Source organism: Lissotriton vulgaris, chromosome 4_1 (genome assembly GCF_964263255.1).
Source record: "Lissotriton vulgaris chromosome 4_1, aLisVul1.2, whole genome shotgun sequence".
Taxonomy (NCBI): Eukaryota; Metazoa; Chordata; class Amphibia; order Caudata; family Salamandridae; genus Lissotriton; species Lissotriton vulgaris.
The window spans coordinates 773,204,460-773,225,639 of record NC_141691.1 but is presented as its reverse complement, the minus strand read 5'-3'; the positions used below and the strand labels follow the sequence as shown (position 1 = coordinate 773,225,639).

The window sequence follows — 21,180 nt, the reverse complement described above, 5'->3', positions numbered from 1 at the left end:
CTCCACAGTAAGAGGATAGGAAGCATGCCCACAGTGCCACCCTGGCGGCGCCCCCGGCCCATAGGAAGTGGCCCAGTACTGAGTTGACCCGGCAAAACCACTGAGGGTCTATCTTATGTGGGTGGTTCTGCAGTTGGTATAACATACGCAGGAGTGCGACCATTTTGAAGATCGCAGACCTTCCGTAGATCGTGAGAGGCATCCGGGACCACGTCTTGATGTCTGCCTGAACCTTCTCCCACACCGGCAGCACATTGCGCTCCCACGCTATGTCAGCGGATTCGGACAGGAAGACTCCCAGATATTTCAGTCCCCCAGCTGCCACCTGCAACGCCGACGCCCAGGGATAGAGACTGGAACCCTCGCCTAATACCCAAAGGGTGGATTTACGTGGATTGAGGAAGAGCCCCGATACCTCACCGAAGATGCGCATAATTTCCAATATACGGGGGCCAGACCGGTTGAGATCTGTAAGAAAAAAGAGGACATCGTCCGCATAGAGCACAATTCTATCGGAAAGTCCCCCACCCCACACAAAACCGCGAAGTAGTGCATCAATACGCACCCAAGAGGCCAGGGGCTCCATGGCCAACGCGAAGAGGTAGGGAGACAGAGGACACCCCTGCCGGGTCCCCCGGGCCACCGAGAATCTCTCCGAGATCACCCCGGACACCCGCACGGAAGCAGTCAAGTCAGTGTATAATAGTTTGACGTAAGAAATAAACACCGGGCCTAGGTTAAGGCGTGGCAGGAGGGCGAATAGGTAGGTCCAGCTGACCGAGTCGAATGCCCTATCAATGTCCGCCAGCAATAAGGCCGCCCGTTCCCCAGAAGCCCGTATGGCATCGATGGCCGTCTGTGCCCGCCTGATGTTGTGCCGAGTCGCCCTGTGCGGCATGAAGCCCACTTGATCCGGATGTACCAGATCAGCCACGTGTGGGAGGAGACGGTTAGCCAGAGCCTTCGCCAGTAATTTAGCCTCAAAGTTGAGTAGGGATATGGGTACGACTCATGACGGTCCGGGGGCCTACCAGGTTTCTGAAAGACCACCACTTCAGCGTGGCGCAAGTCTGCTGGCATGCGGCCCTGCTCCCTCGCCAATTCCAGCGCCGCCCTATAGTGGGTCCCCAGCTGGAGATTAAACTTTTTATAGAATTCACATGGGAAGCAACTTGGTCCGGGCGCCTTCCCCGTGTTCAGTTGCCCCAGAGCCTCACCCAGTTCCTCTGCCGTGAGGGGAAGGTCCAAGGATTTCTTTGTGTCATCGGATACAGCCCGAGGGGGCAGATCCGCAATAAATGTATCGATCGCATCAGCTGGGAGACAATCCTGTTGGGCGTATTGATCAGCGTAATAGTGGGCAAAACTCGCCGCCAACACAGCTGGGTCCGTAATAGAAACTCCCTCCCCGTCCGTGAGACCCGGTAAAGTAACAGGTTGCATGACGTTTTGACATAATCTATGTAGCATAGTACAGGACTTATCTCCCCACTGGTACACCCTGCTCCACGTGGCCAGCCATGCCTGCCGGGCCTCGTCCATCAAGATAGACGCATAGGTTTGTTGTGCCTGCAGGAGAGGCCGAACCACCACCCCATCCCCCTCTCTCTGGCATCGCTGTTCTAGGTGTTCAACCTGCGCCGCCGCCGCGACGATGGCCTCCCGACGACGGCGACGAGCAGCCGCGCACCACGCGATATCAACGCCTCTCAATGTGGGCTTCATAGCCTCCCAGACCAATGTTGCGTCGACGCCCTCGGTCAGGTTCTCCTGCCACTAATGGGCAATCGCGCCACGCACGTGTTGAACATAGTCTGCCTGTTGAAGATGCCACGAGGACATCCTCCACCGAAACGGCTGACGCTTCCTATGGAGCTCGATCTGTACTGTGACAGGAGAATGGTCGGACAGTCCCCTTGGCAGAATTTTGGCTTCTCTCACTCACACATCTAACTTTTAAGTACCATGCACCTTACCTTGTGCGCTACAGGGCCTACATAGTTGACTTAATATTATTTAAAAAGTAAGGTTTAATGGCATAAATGCTAAATGTTATGAATGTGGATTGTTTATCGTGGGATGTGACAGCAATATTACTGCTTTGTTATTTGATGTGTGCAATGCTCTTAATGATTTATTTTGTAGATGCAAAACAAAATAAAAAGGTTAAAAAAAGTAAGTGTTTTCACCTGTCAAATGGGTAATTTTGACAGGTAGGGCTGCAGGTTTAATCAGGAGCAATCAGGCTACTTTGGTTGCCCTGAAGCCAGGCTTTCCATATACTATGACCTTACAGGAGAGTTAGCTATGCCGATTAGGAATTAGCCAATGTGTACATGTGTTAGCGGTCAGAGAACATGCACTGAACAACAGATTCTAAATACCAGCAACCCAATTTTGTAAACGATGACCACGCAAAAAGGGCAATGTTTCACAGCCACTTAGACCAGCACAACTAAAGTCCTTCTAATTTCTGTTAGAAAGAGGGGGGGGGGGACTAAGTTCTCCTGGAACAAGGGCACCATTTTGGGTTCAATCTTTATGCTTAATTATCTTAAGTAGTACTTTGCCCATCGAAAAGGATATGCTTCTTGTATGTTGGTTGCCGGTTTAGGCTGGGGGAGAAATTAAGGATTTCAGACTTATCTAAATTAATTTTGTAGTCAGAGACAATTTCAAATGGTGAATGAAATCTGGCAAGGGTGAGGCAGGAGGCACCAAAGGAAAGCAAATCCTCACCTGCATAAACAGTTTCCTTATGCTCATCTGCCTCAAACTGAATCTTTTTGATGATCTGGGATTTTTTAATTTGGCATGCTAGAGCTCTATAACTAAGGTGTAACGTGAGGTAGACAGGGGAGCCCTCACCCCCGATCTTGCGTCCAAATGATTGCAACAGCTCACCATCTAAAACTAACCTTGCCATTGGGGTTAAATAGTTTGCAAGGATCAGGACACATAATCTTGGGTCAGAGACCAACCCTTACAAGACATATCTCTATTCTATGTCAGGACCCGGAGGCAAGGATTAGGCTTTACTTCCTTCGCTTGAATCAAAATGTGAAACTTCAGCAGCCATTTCATTAAAGTCAAGTGAATAAAAAAACTACATAGATGGACTTTCATTGTGTTCATTTTCTCTACTGTTCAAGGGAAATGTAGCTCTATACGGGGAATCCCTATTTAGCGAGCCGGCGCCTGAAGGGATAACAACCTTTTGGGGTAAGTCTTTATTGGCAGAAGGGACACCCCAGCTGCTCGATAGCCCCTCAGAACTTCAGGGGGCAGTCCCATTGTGTTGAATTGGTATTTACCAGATATATCCCTCAGTTTGTGTGTGGGAGTTCTGCTCCAATGTGTGAATGGACTCAATGGATTATGATGAAACTGGGAAATCTATGGAGGAGGTTACTTACTTCTGCATAGACCAATTCTGTGTGGTGATGGACGCCTCCATCCTCAGGGCTGTGTCTCAGGTGATAGCCCCACTGAAGAGGAGACTGGCGGCACTCCAGGCGCAGTGCCAGCAACCCCTCAAACCGAGAGAGGATATTAACGGGCCCCTGGCCCCTCTACCTCAAGGGCAGGTAATGGCTTCACCGGCTACCCCACCCCAGAACGTAGACAAACGCCAGCGCGGATGACCCTAGAGTTGACATCCAAGCGTTTGCACGCCTCAAGGTGGCTTTTCTGGATGCTCAACCTATCCCAGAACCCCCCACACCAGGTTCCTCTGGAACAGCCCCACTGGCACCACCACAGGTGGACCAAGGGGAGGGAGATGATTCCCCCAACACGTCAGACTGGCAAGATTCTAGACCATGGTGCCTGACTACCACCCACTTGGGAGGGCCAGACCTCCCAGCAGACACAGGACTCGCATCGCAAGGGGATTTGCTGGATCCAGATGATTTCCTACACACAAGATCCATGGACTGGTGTCCTACGCCCAAGGTGGCGGCCTACAAGTGAGAGATTGTCTGAAGGCAGACTGCCTCAGCCTTCTTCGGAGCAGAAAGTGGCTACCACACTGGAAATAGAGCCCAAAATGGCCTCTTTCCTCTCCAAGTTTGTCCATGAGCCCAAAAAGGGTATTGACCGGTCCTTGCGTTAATATCAGCATAAACTCCTGGACATCGCCGGTCCACTGCCAAAAATTATGGACATGGCGGAGGACGCCAAAGCCTCTGGCTCCCTCACATCCCCGGAAGTGTTATCCAACTGGGCACAAAGAGCCATTATCTTCCTGAGAAACGGGAACTGCGTGATCTCTACGAGAGGCGAAAGACACTTCTCATCAAAATCGATCCCAACTTGGGAGAACTTTCTACATCTGAGGCAGGGACGACAGCCCAGGAAAACTTGTTTGGGCACCCGTTACTTAAGGAATTAGGGAAGTTTGTGAATACATATAATACCCTTGACAAGACACAATCCTCCATCAAACGGATATTTCACCCCGTGTTTTTACCGCAGCTGTCCTTTTCAAGCAGCCTCCAAAGGTGGCGACTCCAAACATGGCCAATGGCAGGACCCCAGCAAGTTTGGTCATTTCTACTAGACGAAATCCTACCCCCGTCGCCACAGAGGCTGGGTTGGCCAAAGGGGCAACTTTAACAATAACCAAGGTAACAGTACAAAACCCGACGGGGATTTCAACTCTGGGACGACTGGCCTTTTTTTAAGCAAACTGGGAAAAGCTGTCCTCAGACGCATGGGTAATACAAACGATGGGAGTTTTCTATATCGTGTTTTATGGCACTCCGTCCGAGACCTGCCCACCTACTCCTCTGACCCTTCCACCTGAACAAAGGACATTGGTGAGTTAGAAAGTGGACAACTTTTTGCAGAAAGGGGCGATAGCGAGATCGGCGATTCACCCCAGTGGCTTTATCAGCAATCTCTTTGAGGTGGAAAAGAGGGATCAGGACATCAAGCGAGTTACAGCTTGTGCTACGAAAGGGAACGGCCAGCGCGTCCAGCTAAGTAGATTGCAAATGCTCAAACAGTGTATACATTGTTCCCAGGGGTCCTCAGGATCACATAACACAGGCCTGCAAGTATACTCATCCCAGCAGCTCTGTCCAGTTCAAGGGGTGGAATACATCCACCACCTTTTTGTACAAGCAAGCTTCTTGTGCTGCTGGAGCAGTGCAGGCTCTTTCTAAAGAGCAAGGCACCCACAAGAGGTGTCACTCTATCCACCTCTTCTTCTATAGGGGCAGGAGACACAGCATTGTCGTCCCGTGGACCCCTGGATCTGCTTCAAGGCTGGCTGTCCCACACAGGCAGGCAGTCACCATGCTCTTGGTCGGCTATCTACAGGAAACCCACCATCAGGCCAACACTCCTCTCTCCTCCCAAAAGGGCACCCTTGGCTTTATTTGGTTATTTATCCCACTGACAGCTTTTAAGACTAGTCTTTCTTTTGCTACAGAATAGTGTGAAGGTAAACTACTTGATGGAATAAACACGTCACCTTACTTGTACTCAACTGCATGAAGTCACTGGTCGGCTACCAAGGGTGCCTAGGCCATGGTCAACTATCTGGAGATCAGTAACAATATTGTCACTCTAAATACATTTCCTGGATTATAATGCAACAGTTTTATTGATCATTTTAGTTGACTATCTTTTATTTCCTTAATCGTTGAATCATTTATCTGCATTGCTGATTTATGTGCTTATTTAAATTAAATGTTTGAAAAAGTTACTTACTTGCAGTTCTAGTTCTGCAATGCAGGAATCTTCATTTTATTCATAAAGACAGGAATAATTCTGAGCGACATGTGTAGACCCCAGAGAACTTTTTTAGAAGTGCGGTCTTATAATTCCTGATGCTTCTTTGTACCCACAGTACAGCCTACAAGCAGTTTGCCTCAAAAAGCTAGTTATTTCTTACAGTAATCTCAGCAGTAACCTTTGTTGTTATTCGCGTTTTAATACAAAACAATAATAGCCAGTGAGGATAGGTTGTTTATAACTTCAATAAAGATACTTACAATGAAGAACTACGACTAAGTAAGCTTTTAAGCAGCCTCTTCTTCTGCATTGTTGGATCTTCGTGGTAATTCATAAACACATGAATAGAATAGCAAGCCTTCAAAGCTTATAATTGCAGGGTAGCAGGACGTACATATAGCTTTCTGAAAACTAATTCTTAGCTGATAATGTGAAATTACCTAGGTTAAACAGAGAATTGAATACTCAAAGAGATTTCTTAGGGTTTCTTGCCCCATTTTAGCATCAGCTTCTATGTCAGAAGCTAAGCAATAATACTTGGCCAATGTGTGACTTGACTTTGAAGTACCTGTTTTAAATGTGTCATCTATGGGTATATTTCTGAACCAAGCTATAGTAGCTGCTTTACCTCTTCTAGAGTCTGATCTAGGTTTACCTGGCAAAATGGTGTGATACACTATGGTATCATAGTCCGATATAGGAAACTCTCCATCTAGCTATAGATTGCTTGTATGCGGCCATACCCGGTGTGGCGCTGTGGCGAAGCAGACCAGGACCAGAGAAGTTTGGTTTAAGGAGAGTCTTTTTATTCTGGCTCAACACAAGGAATTCTGGGAACTGTAGGCTTAATACAAGGAATTCTGGGAACTGTAGTCTTAACACAGGGACTTCTGGGGACTGTAGGACGGGTGTTCTTTTCTTCCCTTGATGTGTTGAATGTAGTCTGAGTCCTGACGTGTTCCTGTTCTGCTCCCAAAAGTCTGGTCGGTGGCTCGGAACATGAAAGAAAAGAAAGCAGGTCTTAGGAAGGGCTCTGGAACCGTAGGGAATGACGCAGGAAGCCAGGGGGTGACAACGTGAGGGAGGACTGTACACCGCAACCTTCACCAGTGTTTTGTGAGCGCTTATGCCAAAGTGATACCAGGCTCCGTTACGGGCTAAGGCTTTGCGCTCCATTTCACCCACTCCTCTATGCTGCCCAGTTACACTGCCCCAGAGAAGCCCAAAGCGGCCCCGTACCTTGCTTAGCCACGTCCCTCCTGGGCCGTGGCTGGCGTCTTCGTGGTACCAGGTTGGGTCTGGCTGCCCGTTTCTTCTTTCCTCTGGTTCTGCTCGCAGGGCGGGGTCTTCGGTCTCGGTTCACCGTAGTTCCGTGCTGGCACAAGGAAGGTCCTGACTCGCTTCTCCTCCTCCCAGCTTGTCTGCAGGATGGGTCCTGACGAACGGCTTCCTTCTTCCGCGTCTCCGCCTTTGAACCAGTCCTGGTCATGTGACTCCGTCACGTGATGTGGTAGACCTGGGGCCTTAAAGACACAGTACTCGGGGACGCTCTGTAAACAGAGAAGGGAAGACTGAGAAAGGTACGGGGGAAACTGTTCCGTCTGGGGGTCCGAGACTTGCGCTTCGTCACATTTTATTTTTATTTATTTTTTCAATTTGTAGGGCGCAACAGCTACCCAAAAAGGGTTTCCCGGCGCCTAGATTCAGCTAGTAGAAAGACAGGAGAAGGAAGGAGGCTATTTGAGAGTTATTGATCAAATAGCCAGGTCTTGACATGCCTTCTAAACCTGGCGTAATTTTCCTCCTTTCGGATAAATGGAGGGAGGGTGTTCCAGAGGGAAGGTCCCAGGTGTGCAAAAGATCTGCCACCTACTCTTGCCAGTTTGAATCTCGGCACACAAAAATTGGCCGCTGATTGCGACGGAAGTTTACGCTTGGGAGTGTAAGGGTGGGCTAGAGCTAGGAGGTATTTAGGTGCCGTGCCTGCTTTAATTCTGAACATGTAGTTCAGGGCTTTAAAACGGATTCTGTTTTCAACCCTGAGCCAATGAAGTTCCCGCCGATGACTTGAGACTCCAGTGTTTTTTGGAATATTGCACAGTAGGCGGATTGCGGCATTCTGGACCAATTGTAGTCGGCCGACTACTGCTTTGTTAGCGCCCAGGTACAGAATATTGCCGTAGTCAAGCCGGGATGTTATAAGGGCGTTGACTACGGTCTTTTGCGTGGCAAGAGGCAGCATCCAGAGGATTTTCCTCAACCATTTAACTATGGTGAGGCATAGACCAGTAACTTTACTGGCCTGTTGATTCATGGACAAGGAGTTGTCCAGAATAAAACCCAGGTTTCGAACATGGGTCATCGGGGTAGGAAAGGCGCCCATCTGATCAGGCCAATGAAGAGGATTCCACAGTTCTTGATGTCACATCGGTCTTATTGGTCCGTAATTAAGAGTTGAGATGTTTTTCTAAATTGTTTTGTCTACGTAGTACCGTAAAGCCCTTCTAATGTCTTAAGAATGTAAGGTACACTCTGGGGTGTTGAAGGATTGGGAAAGAATGTAGGAAGAGTAATAGTCTGATTAATATGAAAATTCGAAATCACTTAGGAAGAAATGAGGGATGGGTTCTCATTACTACTCTACTGGAGTGCAAGACAGTGTACGGCTCCATTGTAGATTATGCTTGGAGTTCCCTTACTCTTCTAGGTCAAGTAATAGCTAACAAGAATGCTATTTTTCATGACAAATGCTGCAATGCAGATTTGTGTATAGGTTCAAAAGCTGAATACATTAATTTGAAAAGAACAGTATTTAATTACCAAGGAGAACAAGGATGCCTAATTGGAGGATAATATTTTTCAATCTGTCCTAACAATCTTTGACAACTGGTATCTTGAAAAAAAAATACTTGTCTAGTGGATTTTCAATATGCCATTATGGCTGCCAAGCACATTTTTTATTGAAGAATCTTGAAGCTTAGGTTCAGCTAGGTGTAATGAATAAGGGAGAACACATCTTCTTGAAATGTGAGCAAATTGCGTCCTTTCTGTTGACACCAAATACAGAATTGTTTCCATGTAAGAGAATACCATGTACTTGTCGATGGACATTTTTCCTCCTTGAGGATTTCTATACAGGCTGGTGGCAGATTCAGTTGACCATATTGTCCAACCTCAGGAGCCATGCAGTCAAATTCAATGATGGAAGGATCAGGTGTTGCTTTTGACCCTAAAGTCTCGTTTTCAGGTCCAGTGTGTATGACAACCTCTTGTGTGGTATTATGGACATTTGCAGTAAGTCCAGGTACCACAACTGTCTTGACCAATCTAGAGCACTCAGTACCATTTTTGATTTAAGCCTTTAGGTTGTGTTGCTATTAATGGGACGGGCTGAAAAGCATAGAGGAATGGCCTCAACGATTCAATCAAAAGTGCATTCCCTAAAAACAGCTGTTCTGGAAGTCTTGAGTGAAGTCTTAGCATTTTCTGTTCTCTACTGTTCTGGTAGAGTCTAGTGAATGAATTCCACAACCTGGAATATATCCTCTAGAGCCTTGTTGTCTAATGTCCATTGGTAAGAGTCTTTGAAGTTAGTAACATTCATTTTCCTAGGATGATGAATGGTGGTGGTGGTGTGGTCTGTCTGTATCTAGATGGTCGATGATGCTTTTAGAGATGAAACGAAGGGTTTAAGAGCCAGATGAATAGCTCCAAGTGCTAGGTAGTTTATGGGGAATAATTATTTTCTGTTTGACTTCAGAGCTCCCCAACCAGTAAGTGGAGTGTCCCTTATCACTACTAAAGACAAAAGCTATTTCTAAAATGACGTTCCCACTATCAAATTCTGACTTTCAGATCACCATGTGATGGACTGCCTTGCTGCTAATGTCAGAGTCAGCCTGTCTTCCCAACTATTCTCTCTTTAACTCTACTGGTCTTCTGAGCACTGCAGGAGAGGTCTCATATGTAACCTTGCATTTGGAACAATGTTTATGCAAGAGGCCATCGGCCCTAGAAGTGAGGCTACATTTCACGCAGTTGGGTGACTGACTGTCCTGAAGATATGTCATCTGTTCCTAATGGAAGAAACTTTCTCCTCTGAAGGATACACTCTTGCTTTTATGGTGTCCAATGTTGCCCCTGGAGAAATGAATGCTTTGCACTAGGCTGGATTTTGATGTGTGTTCATTGATCTGCAGACCTAATCTGTTCAGCAATTTAAATGTCACTAGGTAGTCATGTTCTACCTTGTGTTGGCTGTGTGGTTTCAGCAGGCAATTCTCAAAGTAAGGATACATGAATATTCATTTTCTTTTTAGATGAGCGGCTACTACAGCCATGCATTATAAAAATGTGTGTGGCACAGATTTTAGGCCAAATGGGAGTACTGTGTATTGATAATGCTTGTTCCCTACTAGAGATTGCAGAGATTATCCGTGGGAATGAGCTATAGGGATGTAGAAATAGGAGTCTATTGTGCTCATCCAATATTTTTCTCTCCGTTGCAGGCAAATTTGATGAAGAGCGAACGTCAATTTTTTGGGGGATAAATTTGATTGTGTTTTTTAGATCTAATATGGGTCTGAATTCTCTTTTTGGTCCGGTTTCATTACTAGAATATAGCAGCAGTATATTCCTACACCTTTTTGTTTGAAGGAACAGGTTCAATAGCTCCTTTCTTTAACAGGAATAATGTTTCTTTTCTGAGGACAGATAGTTGGTACGTTGCAGTTGGTTTTTGTGGGATTGGCAGAGGGTTGATTTTGAAATGTATAAAATATCCACGATCTACAATATTTAGCACCCATTTGTCTATTGTGATTAAAGTCCTCTCTGCCATATACAAGGATACTGCACCCTCCACTGTAGTGGGAACCGGGGTGGCAGGGGCTGAGGGGCTTAAGTTGTTATGCTCTATACAGATAATTGCATTCCTCTAGAAGATAGAGATTTCCACTGGGTTGTATTTGTTTTAGAAGTTTGCCATTGGTATGGGATACTGCTGCTGTTGTATACTGAAGAACCAGTGAGGGGTTTGAGCCCTAAGCTGATAAAATCTATGGTCTCTTGATCAGTACTGTGGTTGTAAGAATTTCTTCTATTCTCGAGACAGATTGCTTTCACTGTCTCTGCCTCCTTTGTCATCTTTTGCATATCTTCCTCTGTGCGCTGAAAAAGGTAGATTCATAATATTTAATTGCGCTTCTGGTTTTGGAGTAGCCTTCTTATGGCCATGCCATGGCAATATCCAGTTGCTCCAGAAGAGTGCAACATAACTATGTCGCAAACCCATTCGCACAGCATCAGAAAAATGTGTTGCCACTTTTCAATTGTAAATTCATTTTATTTAGAAGTTTTCACAGTTTATCCATCTTGACTTCATTAATCACGAAAAAGCTGTCAGAATATCCATAAGTTTCACACAAAATAATTGTGCCCATCCAGGCCTCTTATTACATTGCGTCAGGACATTTTAAATTCATGAATGGCAGCAAAAGAATTATTCCCAATGCATTTCGAGCACTTTTCTTGCTCTTCGTCAGGGGAAGCTGTATTAATAAAATAAAACCCATGTTAGTCCTCCAATTTTCTACTCCGATAAATCTGTCTGACCTTGCATGCTCTAAACATAACCTGCATTCTCTGCCCTTTAAATAAATGAATAGTTTACCCACGGATTGACCCACAATTCCTGTCTACCAAAGTGCAAAGTTTACTAAACGCAGTAACCTCCCCCTCTCCATCCTCGTTGTTAAACCTGCCAAACTTACACCTGCGTTTACATAAATAGTACACATCCCTAGTGAAAAACATATTCTAAATATCGCAAACACAACTCTCGGCTATTTATTTTCAATGCCTGCATTCCCATCTTTTTTAATTAAACAGTATCACCCTCCCTAACGTAGTGCCTTCAAATTTACCTGCTTCAGGATGCTGATCGTTTCTATTCAATACCATCTCTCTGCTCAATCTTCCCTATAGTCATTGCGCGCTATTTCAAAGTTTGCTTCTGCGCAGATTGCAACTATGACGTAACCTCCTTCACCTTCAGCTGCACCCAATCCTAGATAAACGGTCCTTTAAGCCACATCTTTCCGCCCTGTATTTCCTGCTCTTTATTCACTACTTCATTTCCCATAATCCTTTGTGAAACAGAAATAAATACCAACTGAACAATAACGTGTATGAAATGCAATCACCATGAAAAAACTTCGTAAATGTAACATATGTAATGAGTGACTTGCAAGGAAAAGTAAAAGTGATTCGTGATGCATATTTATATTTGAAATTTGAAATCATCTTGCAAGTGTCCGTATAATTATAATGTACTGTTTGCGGTATCAAAGCTTCATGAATGGAGGAATGTGCACACAAGTTCCTTTTATTTCTTCATGAAAATTAGCAGCTTTGATCGTGAGGATAAAGATGTTTTCAAGTCCACTTGTCTTTTTTATCCAGTTCAGTATCGGGTGCAATCCAGCTTGTAAGGCAAGAATTTCATTGTGAATGCATATGAAGATAGCCGTTGCACACCTGTTTGTTGCAGTTTTTTCACGTTTCATTCTTTGTTCCTTATTTCGCGTGCAGTTTGGGACCGTGCCTCGCCTTATTGCACGGATAGTAATAGATTCAGAAGAGTGCAACATAACTATGTCGCAAACCCATTCGCACAGCATCAGAAAAATGTGTTGCCACTTTTCAATTGTAAATTCATTTTATTTAGAAGTTTTCACAGTTTATCCATCTTGACTTCATTAATCACGAAAAAGCTGTCAGAATATCCATACGTTTCACACAAAATAATTGTGCCCATCCAGGCCTCTTATTACATTGCGTCAGGACATTTTAAATTCATGAATGGCAGCAAAAGAATTATTCCCAATGCATTTCGAGCACTTTTCTTGCTCTTCGTCAGGGGAAGCTGTATTAATAAAATAAAACCCATGTTAGTCCTCCAATTTTCTACTCCGATAAATCTGTCTGACATTGCATGCTCTAAACATAACCTGCATTCTCTGCCCTTTAAATAAATGAAGTGTACCCACAAACTGTGAAAACTTCTAAATAAAATGAATTTACAATTGAAAAGTGGCAACACATTTTTCTGATGCTGTGCGAATGGGTTTGCGACATAGTTATGTTGCACTCTTCTGAATCTATTACTATCCGTGCAATAAGGCGAGGCACGGTCCCAAACTGCACGCGAAACAAGGAACAAAGAATGAAACGTGAAAAAACTGCACCAAACAGGTGTGCAACGGCTATCTTCATATGCATTCACAATGAAATTCTTGCCTTACAAGCTGGATTGCACCCGATACTGAACTGGATAAAAAAGACAAGTGGACTTGAAAACATCTTTATCCTCACGATCAAAGCTGCTAATTTTCATTAAGAAATAAAAGGAACTTGTGTGCACATTCCTCCATTCATGAAGCTTTGATACCGCAAACAGTACATTATAATTATACGGACACTTGCAAGATGATTTCAAATTTCAAATATAAATATGCATCACAAATCACTTTTACTTTTCCTTGCAAGTCAATCATTACATATGTTACATTTACGAAGTTTTTTCATGGTGATTGCATTTCATACACGTTATTGTTCAGTTGGTATTTATTTCTGTTTCACAAAGGATTATGGGAAATGAAGTAGTGAATAAAGAGCAGGAAATACAGGGCGGAAAGATGTGGCTTAAAGGACCGTTTATCTAGGATTGGGTGCAGCTGAAGGTGAAGGAGGTTACGTCATAGTTGCAATCTGCGCAGAAGCAAACTTTGAAATAGCGCGCAATGACTATAGGGAAGATTGAGCAGAGAGATGGTATTGAATAGAAACGATCAGCATCCTGAAGCAGGTAAATTTGAAGGCACTACGTTAGGGAGGGTGATACTGTTTAATTAAAAAAGATGGGAATGCAGGCATTGAAAATAAATAGCCGAGAGTTGTGTTTGAGATATTTAGAATATGTTTTTCACTAGGGATGTGTACTATTTATGTAAACGCAGGTGTAAGTTTGGCAGGTTTAACAACGAGGATGGAGAGGGGGAGGTTACTGCGTTTAGTAAACTTTGCACTTTGGTAGACAGGAATTGTGGGTCAATCCGTGGGTAAACTATTCATTTATTTAAAGGGCAGAGAATGCAGGTTATGTTTAGAGCATGCAAGGTCAGACAGATTTATCGGAGTAGAAAATTGGAGGACTAACATGGGTTTTATTTTATTAATACAGCTTCCCCTGACGAAGAGCAAGAAAAGTGCTCCAAATGCATTGGGAATCATTCTTTTGCTGCCATTCATGAATTTAAAATGTCCTGACGCAATGTAATAAGAGGCCTGGATGGGCACAATTATTTTGTGTGAAACTTATGGATATTCTGACAGCTTTTTCGTGATTAATGAAGTCAAGATGGATAAACTGTGAAAACTTCTAAATAAAATGAATTTACAATTGAAAAGTGGCAACACATTTTTCTGATGCTGTGCGAATGGTTTTGCGACATAGTTATGTTGCACTCTTCTGAATCTATTACTATCCGTGCAATAAGGCGAGGCACGGTCCCAAACTGCACGCGAAACAAGGAACAAATAATGAAACGTGAAAAAACTGCAACAAACAGGTGTGCAACGGCTATCTTCATATGCATTCAATATCCAGTTGCTGCCAAGTCAGTAGAATCTATTGCAGCACTAATTATTTGGTTGGCCACCAACAAATTTTCTTGCAACATTTCAGTATAATCCTGCTGACGGTGTATTTGTAATTCTTCAATAAGGGTACGCATTCTCTCACATAAGTTTCCAGCGCCCGTGCCTTGGCTGACTCTGCCATTAGAATCCCTACAATGATGACACCCAACAGAGTTGCACCTTTCAGTGTAGGTACATTATACAGATGCCCCCCACCTTGCGACTCCATTTGGACTACTAGATAGATTTTCTAATTTAACAGTGCTCTGGAGCAGTTTTAAAGAGAGAGCACTGGCACTGGAAACTGGTAATGTGTGAATCTGCAATCCCAACTGACAAGGACTTTACCCCCTTAGAACGTCTTTAGTCTTTGGTACCAGGGGTACCCAGGGCATAGGTGGTAAACCGATCCCCAGGGCTGCAGCACAGTTTTGTGCAACCCTGAGTGACTCAAGTAAAGTACTGATAGTAGGCCTACCATTGCAGACTGCAAGAGCAGTGCACACTGCTCAAACTCAACTGTGCCCTTAATAACCTATTTTTTTTAATATAGTTCAAGTTCAGTAATTTGTATAGCGCACTACTCACCCAGAGGGTCTCAAGGCGCTTGGGGGAGGGGATTATTTATCGAATAGCCAGGTTTTAAGTTCCTTTCTGAAGGAAATGTGGTTTTGTGTAAGGCGGAGGTGAGTGGGGAGAGAGTTCCAAGTCTTGGCCGCCAAGTAGGAGAAGGATCTTCCTCCCAGGGTGGATCTGTGGATGCGCGGAACTGCGGCGAGGGCTTGATTGGAGGATCTTAGTTGGCGGGTGGGTGTGTAGAAGGACAGTCGTGTGTTGAGGCATTCGGGTCCTAGTTTGCAAAGGGCCTTGTGTGCGTGGGTGAGGAGACGGAACGTTATTCTTTTGTTGACGGGAAGCCAGTGGAGGTTTTTCAGGTGACCGGTAATGTGAGCTTGGCGAGGGATGTCCAATATGAGTCTGGCTGATGCGTTTTGGATGCGTTGGAGTTTTTTCTGAGGTTTGGCTGTGGTTCCGGCATAGAGGGTGTTTCCATAGTCCAGTCGGCTAGTGACCAGTGCGTGGGTGACAATCTTTCTTGTTTCGGTGGGGATCCAACGAAAGATTTTCTTGAGCATACGAAGTACGTTGAAGCAAGAGGATGAGACGGCATTGACTTGTCTGGTCATCGAGAGGAAGGAGTCTAGGATGAAGCCTAGGTTACGTGCGTGGTCTGTGGGTATAGGTGCCGTGCCCAGGGCCGATGGCCACCATGAGTCGTCCCAGGCGGAGGGGGATGTTCCTAGGATGAGGACTTCTGTTTTGTCTGAGTTAAGTTTAAGGCGGCTGTTTTTCATCCATTTGGCTACTTCTTTCATGCCTTCGTGAAGATTGGTTTTGGCAGTGTTAGGGTCTTTGGTGAGGGAAAGGATCAGCTGGGTGTCGTCAGAGTAGGATATGATAAGGTTGTGTTGTCGCGCGATGGATGCGAGGGGGCTCATGTAAACGTTGAAGAGGGTGGGACTGAGTGATGATCCTTGTGGTACTCCGCAGATGACTTCGGTGGCCTCGGATTTGAAAGGGGGGAGTCGGACTCTCTGGGTTCTCCCGGCGAGGAACGAGATGATCCAGTCCAGGGCTTTTCCTTGTATGCCAATGTTACTGAGGCGTTGTATGAGGGGAATGGGAGGAGGGAGATGGGGCGGTAGTTCTTAAGTTCAGAGGGGTCTGCTGTGGGTTTCTTCAGGAGTGCGCTGAGTTCGGCGTGTTTCCAGCTTTCTGGGAAGGTAGCGGAGTTGAAGGAGCAGTTGATGATATCACGGAGATGGGGAGCGATGATGGAGTCTGCTTTGTTGAAGATGTGGTGGGGACAGGGGTCGGTTGGCGAACCTGAATGGATGGAGTTCATTAGGCGGATGGTGTCTTCAGTGGTGATTGGGCTCCAGGCGCCAAGGCTATTAGAGGACGGTTAGGGTTCGGAGGTGGGTGGAGTGGACTGTTCATTGGAAATGTTCTCAAAGCTATTATGTATGTCGGCTATTTTGTTGTAGAAGAAAGAGGATAACGAATCGCAGAGGTCTTGGGAGGGAGTAATGTCGTTTGAGGCTGCGGTGGGGTTGGTGAATTCTTTGACGATGTTGAATAGTTCCTTGCTGTTATGGGCGTTGTTGTCGAGTCGATCCCTGAATGCTGATTTCTTGGTGGATCGGATCAACTGGTGGGGTTTGCGGGTGGCTGTCTTGAAGGTGGTCAGGTTGTCAGTGGTTGGGTTTTTTCTCCATGCCTTCTCGAGAGTACGGCATAGTTTCTTGGATTTCTTAAGGTCATTGTTGAACCAGGGGGCCTTTTTGCTACCCTGTTTGGTTTGGTGGTTTTTCAAGGGTGCTAATTCGTCAACGCTGTGAGCGATCCATTGTTTGAGTTCGGTGGCAGCTTGGTTTGGGTCCGAAGAGAGGGCGGGAGGGTTTTGTTTGAGCGATGTGAGGAGTTGGTCGGTGGTGATTTTGTTCCAGTTTCTTCGCGGAATAGGTTGTGGGGGGTTGTGGGTTGAGGTAGTTTTGTAGCTGAAGTGAACACAGCTGTGGTCCGTCCAATGGAGAGCTGTGGTGTGATCGAAGGAGATGTGCTTGCTGGAGGAGAAGATTGGGTCGAGCGTATGTCCGGCTACATGAGTGGGGGTGTCAACAAGTTGTTTGAGTCCGAGATTGGCCAGGTTGTCCAGAAGGGAGGTGGTGTTGCAGTCGTTTTTCTTTTCCAAGTGGAAGTTGAGGTCTCCCAGTAGAATGTAGTTCTCGGAGGTGAGGGCGTGTGGGCTGATGAAGTCAGCGATGTCTTCGCTGAATTGTTTACGGGTTCCTGGTGGTCTGTAGATGAGGGTGCCTCTAAGTGTGGTCCTAGGGTCGGGTGTGGATCTGGAAGTGGAGGTGTTCGGCGGTTGCAAGGTTATCGTCGAGACTGGTCGTGATTCTGATGGTGTTCTTATGGACGATGGCGATGCCTCCTCCTGTTTGGTTGGTGCGGTCTTTTCGGATGATTTTGTAAGCGTCCGGGATGGCTATGGCGATGTCGGGTGCTGATGACGCGTTCATCCAGGTTTCTGATAGAAAGGCGATGTCCGATGAAGCAGTGTCGAGTAGGTCCCAGAGTTCAGTGGTGTGTCTGTGACCGAGCGGGTGTTCAGCAGGATGCACTTCAGGTTGTTAGAGTCGGAGCTGTGTTTGGAGTTAGTGGATTTGGACAGGGTCTTGATGCAGGCGAACTTGCAGGTGTGGCATGCAAAGGGACCGTGGGTACGACCTGGGGCGGCTTCGTAGCATTGTGGTGTGCGTCTGGGGTTAAGGGCTAGGAGGGTGCCGGCGTCGTACGTTATGCGGGCGGAGTGGGTATTGCGAGGACCAGGTGGTCTGGCGCTGGGCGCGGTCCAGGCGCGGACGGGCGTAGACGAGCTTACCTTTGGCGCACCTTCGGCGCGCATGGGGCGCGACAGCTGCGCGTAAAGGCATCTCTCATATGCGGATGGTGGATGGGGGAGGGGCGAGGGAGGATCAGCTGGGAGGCGGGATCGGGGCAGAGGGGACGGGCTCCGAGGCACAACAACAACAAAATGGCCGGTAAAGTGAAACTGGGAACAAGATGGGGCACACAATTAGAAACACTCGATAATGCTTCTAGCAGTTCAGCGCTAACACAATCAGCAGCTAGCAGACACAACAACTGGGCTTGCGCTTAAGGTCAGGCATCCCTAAGGAAGACCTCCTCAGCCCAGGAGGCAGGGTCCATTATATTAAAGGTGAGGGCATACACGTGCATGCCTATATATCCCTATAGTACTGTTTTCCATTGGAAACCACTATAAAAATTAGCTGCTCGTAGGATAACAAGCTGTCACCCAGGCATTCTTGAGGTTGGCATCTCCATTATGGCACTGGCGAAATATGTCAAGTTAAGTATCAAACAACATGCCTTCTCACTCCTGACACTAATCTTGTGCTCTGGGTGACATACATGCACCCAGGTGGCTACCATTGAAGGTTTCCCACCTGGTGCCTCAGCTTCTCTATGCTCTGGCTGGCCAGCCCGTGCTTTCCAGGTTTACTGCCGCAAAGACAGGATACTGACCTCCTGCCAGGCAGTGTCATCACAACCAGGAGTCAGGAACAAAGGCTTGGGCAGGAAAGAGGTCACACCTCCCTCCTCCCAAGCAGGCCAGTGAAATAGCATGTCAAGGAGGTGAGCTTCAAAGGCGCACTGCCACTGATATGCATCAAGACTGACTCCCAGTGGAGGAAACAGTCGTCCCCCCTACCCCAGGCATATTTGCACAGAGCAGTTGGGAAATTAGATATGCATAGAGGTATACACCCCCAGAAGGCTAGCCACATCTCCAGGGTCAGCAGCCTGATCTGTACACTAAACTTTGATTTCTGCCATCTTTAAGAGTGGCGGAATAGAGGGTTCTGGTTAGAAAAGGTGAACACCACCCCAGATGTATTCACCTCAGGGACAGATTAGCTGCAGGGACTAGCTGCCCGATGGCTACTCGCTCACACACCCCTAATTACCCTAAATCTAGGAGTTGAGACCCGCCTGACACCAGAACTTCAGTTCTGAAGAACATGCATCAGAGAGGACAGGAGAAGAAAAGCCCCGCACCAGCAACAATAAGGCTTGTCCAAAGAAAAAGAGGGATACCTGGCACCTTTGGCAACCCTCTTGGAACTACCTGATCGAGACTCATTGTAGGCCATCTCTCGTCCCCCCCACCCCCCGACAGAGGGACCCCTGTGGAAGACAGAAGTACCCTCACACTCCCCTGAATAGTGGCACTAGTCCCCTGCAAACTGCAGGTAAACGCTCGGAACCCAAAGAATCGTTGGCCATCAGGCCCTCCGAGGGATCGCCCAAATACAGATGGTATAGTGCATTGTGGCAACTGTATTCCTGATAAATCAGTTTTTAAGTGTGAAAATATATCCAGTGCTAGTGCGGTGCTCAAACATATAAGTTTTCATTAAAAAAAGCTATTAGTGTTAAATAAAAACAGTCATACTCTTATGTGCACAAGGAGTGACACTGAAGTTATAGGCAGCTACTGTGTTCCGCTAGGCAACTCGACATCAAAGTTACTTTCAGCACCGTTTACCGCTGTCAAGGCTGGTTGGTCGCTAGTCCGGCAAGCGACCCCTTCACTTGACACTGCATTAAGAGTAGGGCTCCAGGTTTTATGGTATTTATTTTTTCTGACATTTCTGCCTGTATTTATCCATATTTATTTTTTGCAAATTTCATTTGTATGTATCAATAGTTGTTTTGGTCTTTGTGAAAAAATGAAGCTGAAATTAGTATATTTCAACATTTATTTAACCGATAAATATGCACTCATGCTTGAATGCCTGCCAGGTTTCAGTGCTGTGAACACCCGCTGAAGTTCAATCAATCCACTTTTATGAAAACATGCAAATTTCAGAGTCAACCTGGTGTATATTTGCTTCTGTTAAAGCCTCGTTACTAAACTCCCTTTCTTTTTTTTTTAACCCCCTTTCCTATCAAGCCACATAGCTATTGGCTTGGCGGTCATGGCAGACAGAATTTAGAATTACTCCCAAAGAAAAGACAGTTTCCATTTTTATCCACATTTAAAAATAAATACAAACAAGAAAATACATGTTTTCTGTTAGTATTTATCTGTAAAAATCAGTAAAAACAGAATACATGGAACCCTAATAAGAGGGAATTCTATCCGACCTTCGACAGATGTCAGCAACCACACCATTGTTGTCTTTTTGCATCTTTTCCCCCAGCAGCACTGTTTGAGGGGTAAAAGCAGCTCTCCTGCTGCCCTTTTTTAGCACCAAGGACAGCTCTGCACCCAGGCTCCACGGGCCAGGTAAAATTTAACTGACTGCTGTGGCTTTGTCCTGGGACCTGTTTCACCTATACCCTGCAAGGGTAAAAGACAATTCACCCTGCAAGTGACTGATTCTCACTAGTGGTTTATCCCCTTGACCGCAATGTTAAAAATTGCACTGTAATATTTTGCACTTATTTTTTACTGCTTCAAAAATCTATAACTTCAGTTAAATGTACGACATTCCATTCATTTTGGTATCTAAATTACAACACAAATAAAATCTATTTTTACAAATTGGTCTTGGATTTCTTGAGTCGTGCCAATTACTTATTGTCCATGTTGGCACTCTGAAATGCTTAACACATGTTGCTCTAGTAAAGCCCGACTGCTCTTTGCCACTCTACCAAGACTGAGCTAAGGATTTATTTGTGTAAATCCAAGATCCATCTTTGGGGTATCGTGATAGTATTACATGGTGAGGAATTATACCCACAACCCATAATACTGCACTTCCCACAACTTACTGTGGGTGGTCTGCTGTACTTTTTTCCTGTTTGGGACTGCTAGGGAAGCCTTTGAGGGCCCGAACAGAAAAAAATATAAAAACTCTCACCCTTGAAGAAAACTTCTGGGGTGCTATGGTCATGTATTTATTTTAGTTTCTCAAAAACAAACTCATTTCAGGAATTTGTTTTTGGGAAACAAAACCATACTTCACATGGCCGTTCAACAGATTCTGTGCCTTCAGAGGATTTGTTATGATGGAAGCTGATCTTAAGTCTCAGATCTCCGCATGGCTGGCAGAGATCTTTTAATATAGGGGGTGGTTGTCGGGCCAAGGTGATAAAGGAAAAGGCCTCCATCACCCTGACAGACAGCAGGTCACCCGA

General features: G+C 45.7%; 1 protein-coding gene across 1 annotated transcript in view; it reads right to left on the bottom strand.

Moving 5' to 3' along the window:
- The window catches only part of KIF13A (kinesin family member 13A), a 762,232-nt gene that overhangs the window by 246,488 nt on the left and 494,564 nt on the right, over window positions 1–21,180 (bottom strand). The window lies entirely within an intron of this gene.